Genomic DNA, 6316 nt, shown 5'->3' with positions numbered 1-6316 from the left:
TACATGAAAAAGGTTTTACCCTCAAAGTAAATGGATTTTTCATCTCCTACGTGATAAACTATTATAAGTAATATTTTAAGGAATTCGTATCACTAATTTATTCAGAAAAGGTGATTTTAGTTCCTCCATGGAAGAAGTTTTAATATCAACTATGTGTAAACTAGTTAACTTAGGTTGTGAAGCAATTCTCTACCCGTACGTTCGAGTGTGGGATCCAAATGATGGGTTTTGGTCATAAGAACATCCTATGTGCTCATACAAACCCTAGTGCTTGGATCTAGGTTTCTCTATTGTACATGCAAGTTATCCAAGACTATAAACCCTAATTCTAGCATTCAAGTAATCATATTAACATGAGAATAGGTTTAAGATCATACCTTGATTGTTATGTAGCAATAACAATCTCAATTCCTCCTTGTATTGACTTTAGAAAGATTAGAGTCACAAATGTAACTCCTCTAATGGTTAACAAACACCAAAAGCAAGAGGATGAAGATGAGAGAGGAAGGAGGCTGCCCTAAAACGTGTGAAACCATAGAAGGATGCTTAGCCTCGTTTTTGGGTCATAAAGGATGTATATATACTTAGGCTATTAGGGTTATCTAACAAGGAAATCCTAATTTGGATGCTTAAGCCCTAAGCAACCCATGGACCCCCTTTCCTTAAGGCCTTGGACGGTTTCATATGGTTTTCCCCATAGAATTCGTCCACCCCTTAATATAAGGCAATCCATAGCCCAAATTGCAATTATCTTATAATTACAATTCCAGTCCCTTAAGTTTAATTAATCTCTTTTAGTCACAAAACTAATTACCAATTAATTATTGAGTAATATTAATTAAACAATATGATTTCTCCTTTAATATATTATTCTCATAATATATTAATAAATCATATTTAATCCTTTCTCTCCATAATTCATCCTATCAAGTTGCTTTGGTGAAGGCAACCTAAAAGGACCCTGCACCATCGGGTCAAGTACATACCAAAATAGTTATGGACTTAGACATTAATCCAATAGTCTCCCACTTGGATAAGTCTAATAAATATTTTGCGTATGACTTCAGATCCTGATCTGCAATCGTAGCTTTCCAAAGCCGCTATCAACTCTGATCCTATCAGACACGCGTGTCCTTTAGATAAGGGATTATATATTCTTCTATTCTAGATATCGTATGAAACATGATTTCAAATCATTCTCTTTGTACTATTTCTCGATTATTGATTTATGACGACTGACTAATTGAACAAATCAAATTAGCCCTAGCCCGGCCGAGCATTTACGTTTGTCATCACTAAATCATCGAGGGGCCCAAAGATATCGCTTTTATCCTACTTTGGATAAAAGGAATGGACAAACTTTGATACAATGCTTGCTTGTACTCACTCACCGAATCACACACAACAATATGTTTTATGACACCAAGTTACTGGTGTGTTTACATATTATCAATGTGCAACCGATTTGCAAGATACAACTCACACATCTCGGTTTCAAGAATATTAGATGTTATCGTCTCACCAATCACTCGTGATACAATTCATGGAGTGATCCAAGTGAGTGTGGGTTTAATCCAATGCTCAAATCTTATTCATAAGCACTCATGAACGTTATAGCAAACATTTACTTATGTCTAATACTCTTTTAGACAATCCACACACCAATTCACGACAATCTTCATTTCATATCTACTTCCAACATATGAACGACTGTGACTCGTTCGAATAATTTGACTGTTCTAAACCAATTAAATTATTCAGGAAGTCAAAACATGAAAAGTGAAACACAAGAATAATACTAATCCCATATGGCCTCAAACCTTTGAGCATAAATAAAACACCTTTTATTTATCACCATATTGACTACTCATTATTTGTCGCTTCGGGTAATTGACTTCTTACTTGAATTATTACACTTGTCCCATGCTCCTAGCATGCACACAATGTTTACCTATGGTTCTTTCTTTGTGAAATAGATCAAATTGAAAACATTTCCAATCATTCTCATTTCACAACTCCAAATCCTTTTCCATAAGTGAAAGAATATCAGATTCTTTCTACTTATAGAATATGCTAGATTCTAACATTTTATGCAATGATCCTTTCGTAATGTCACTGCACCAAAGTCACAAAGACTATTGCCAATGATATTACAAAGTCCTCTATCGGAGATTGTTACAAGACAATTCCTTAGATATGATGTCTCTCACTCAAAGTACATTCCTTTGAACATCCTTTTGCATAAATGTTTTTAATCTAGACATAGATTTTCAATATTCAATTCCCAATATGGACACGTTTCCATATTTTCCATATGACAACTTATTCTTAATAGAATCTTATCTATTCATAATAATGTCGATATGGTACATCTAATATGGAAACATTTCCATATTTTACATATGACAACTCATTCTTAATAGAATCTTTTCTATTCATAATAATGTCGATATGGTCCATCCAATACCATGCTTCCAACTACTCACAAGCAACCAATCATCGTCGAACTTCGGACAGTGGCGAATCCAGGATTTAAACTCAAGGATGTCTAACTTAGATAAGATAATAGAATCTATCGATAAAATTGGTTATCAGGTAAGTTTTTCTGCAGTACCATTTGAGAAAAATATTTTATTAAATTTAACAACAAAAATCAAAAACAATTTAAAAAAACCTAACACTAAATGTAAAAACAAAAATAATCATCACATCTTAGAATCACCAATCTATACTAAATATTAACCAAATTACAAGCGAATAATAGTACAAGATAACATATAACCTAATAAACTATCAAATCAAAATAATATAAATAAAAAGTTTATAACAAAAAAGAAAAGAAACATGAGAATAACTTATGATTTCCGATTTGTATGTTTACTTTAACGTACCCATCACCTATTGCTTTCATTTACAAACTAGTGTCACAGTAATTTCTAGATAACAGACATAGACTTTGACCTACTTCCTATAATCCTATGCATTCTAAATTCTAATTTAATAAGTGAGAAAGAGAGAGAAATTGTGATGGTGTTACTTAAAAGATAAAACCAAAGAACACAGAGAAGTAAGATACAACGACAACAAATGATAAGAATAAAGAAATCGGAGGAGAGGGTAGCGAAGTAAGTGAAAACATACCGAAGACAAAAAAGAATCGACTTAACATCAACGATAGAGAGAGGTTGAGGACAGAAGTGGCCGGTGACCCAAAAATAATCTTTGTTCTTTTAGTAATTTAAAGACTGAAATCAGATACTAATATTTACAAATGACATTTTTTTGGTTAGGATCTTAGTATATCGGTGCAATCTTGTATTTTGTTAAAATACTTCAAAACTTTTAAAAGATTTCTATGTTTTGGCACCACATGTGTCTGTTTTATTTTTCTACGGGTGTCCATGTTAACTTTATTATATAATTTGCATAAAAAATTATAAAATTAGGGGTGTCCATGGACACCCTTAACCTTAATGTAGCCTCGCCTCTGACTTTGGATTGTCCTTTGATAGTTGTTTAATTATTTTAGTCAAAACCGATTCTAGTCCCTTTTCCCTCTAAATGCGCTAGACATTTGGAAAATTTTAGAATGGTCAGATATTAAAGCATTTGCAATCAACACTATATCCGAAGCATATGGGACACGATGCATAATGTTTTATTTGCTATGTTCTCAAAATTCGAATTATGAAGAGGAATGTCGTAATCATAATCGAAATTTTAAGAACACACTATGTACCTTTGACTAAATTTATTAACATTTCTCAACCTAAGTCTTTAGATTTGAAATGAAGCATAATATTCTCTCCCTTAATTATAGCAAAACAACTTTACAACCCTTACGACTTTGCAAGGTATAACTCTTGTTTTCTATAATTAATAATGCAAACTTGCAATACGTGCCTTAATAATCATACAATCATAACATTTATGCTCCCACTATCATGATGATTATTATAAAACATAACACTTATGCTCTCACTAGCTTTGACATGTATTCAGAAACAGCTTAACTTTCAAAAAAAAAACAATACTTATTGAATTTCTTAAGTTCATGTTTCTAATACTTAGTGCTTTGATAATCTTTTATCAATGCTTCTTGAACTTATACACATTTTCCTTAGATAGTGTCACACCCCAAAACCGATAACGGCGGAATACGTTTCGGGGTGGAGGACGTAGTGTGCGGTATCATCACAATTGCATAATAGTAAAAGCAAGAAACATACAACCATTTCATTTACATAGTGAGTGTATTTACAAGTGTGTTTTGTAATGTTCAACAAACACCAAAAGTAAACAAAAATAAGAGATGGGTCTTGCATGCTCCATCTTCTCCAAAAATGTTGCAGTCGTACCTATCTATCTTTGACCTGAAGATACAAGTTATTTTGAAAAGAATATCAGCATAAAGCTGGTGAGTTCATAAGAGTTTAGTGTGAGTTCTTATATAAAAAGCATTAGACTCGATAGTACGAAAGTTAAAGTTTACAGTCATAAGTAGTAGTAAAACCTAGAAAATCCTATATTTTCTAGAAATGTATAGTAGTGAAAAACCTTTAAGAAATATGACATTTTCGTCTTTGAAAACCATTAATCATGGAAGTATAATAGTGACTCACCCATAAGTAAAGCCATATGGTAAGTTGTACTTGAAGTAATAATAGTGGTGCAGCTACCTTTAGTATTAGATACTTATTTACTTCGGGATATTAACTTTATCCTTTGTTTAGTATTTTAGTGCGGTTATAGTGTATTTCTTGTATGTTACCAATAGTGAGAGTAATAGCGGGCCCCCATGACCTTCCCGGTCATGTACAGTGTAGTGGAGTAAAGGCATCCCTGGACCTGAGTGGCTCAGACTGAAATTAACAGTCGGGATGTAATAGCGTCTGCCCCGTATAGATCTATAAGAAGTACTCGTAATCCTTACTAATATATGAGATATATAACTAAGAAATCAACGACAGTCGGATGGATAACCACTAGCCTAAGCCCACAATCAAACAAGAACAGGAAATAAGGCGAGCTATCGGTCCTAAGTCCTTCAAGTCTTACTTATATAAATATATCAGTGTGGTTACATTTTTATAAGGAGATTTATTAAATAAAAGTATTTTACAAAAGAAACATTTAAAACTTGTTTGTTTATCCAAAATAGTTTTGAAAAAAAATGAGTGATTTATAAGGCATAGTGATAAATCACATGTGATTTGAACTACAGGTAGTGAATCACATGTGATTAATTCTGTAACGTGATTAATTTCCGTGTATAACTTCTCATAAACATGTATATTCAACTTGTATCTCCCCCCTAAAACATATAAAACATTTGAAAGGTTCATTAAAGGGGTATGAACTCACCTGAATTCGCGTAAATCGGGTGAATCGGGTAAAACGGGTAAGAGTGTCGGTTGAGCGTTTTGTTCCAAATAATGACATGTGCACCTTTTAGGACCCTAATGTCATATGAAAATATGTGTTTTACAAGAAATTAATCATTTTATGCTTTCCATTTAAGTATTTAGGCATTTTAGCATCAATTCGGGGTTTTATGGCCTAGACGGGGTTCCCGAGAGTGGTATAAGGCTAAGAAAGATTTACGGGAGGGTCCATGAGCTCACTCCATTGGAGTTTACGGCCTAAAGGCCACTCCTTGGGAGTTTACGGCCGTAAGCCCCCTAGGCTTGGCCGTAAACTCATGTGGTCTTCCAAAATACAAGTTTAAGGCCTTATTTCACTTCCTTAATTTAATAGTATGTGTCTTGAACTAATATGGAGGGATTAAACCCTCATTTTGTGATATTTTGGGGAGTTTACGGCCAAGACTTGTGCTTGGGCCGTAAACTCCATTTAATCCCTCAAAATGGATGTTTAATTGGTACAACACGCTTCCCTTCACCTTAGGTAAATTCTAGAAGGCCTTAGGTGGAGTTTTGGGACATTTTGGCATAAAAATTGGGGAGTTTACGGGCCAAGAATATCCTTGGCCATAAACTCTTCTTTTGGCCTCAAAATGAGAAGTTTAAAGGTACAACACACTTCCTATGGCCTTAGCTAAATTCCTTACATGTCTTAGATAAGTTTTTGGGGCTTTTACAACGGTTTTTGGGGTGTTTACGGCCTAAGCATAAGCTTAGGCTGTAAACTCCTTTTTAGGCTTCAAACTCTTGTGTTTTAATGTCCAAACTCTCCTAGGTATAACCCTTAATTGGTACATAAACTTAAAGGAAGGAAAAATGAGGCTTTTGACAAGTTTTTAGGTGTTTACGGCCTAAGGGGCTTCTTAGGCCGTAAACTCCCTTTTGGTCCTTGT

This window comes from Lactuca saligna, chromosome 1 (assembly GCF_052625555.1).
Source record: "Lactuca saligna cultivar CGN05327 chromosome 1, ASM5262555v1, whole genome shotgun sequence".
NCBI classification, from domain to species: Eukaryota; Viridiplantae; Streptophyta; class Magnoliopsida; order Asterales; family Asteraceae; genus Lactuca; species Lactuca saligna.
This window is presented reverse-complemented; position numbering follows the sequence as displayed.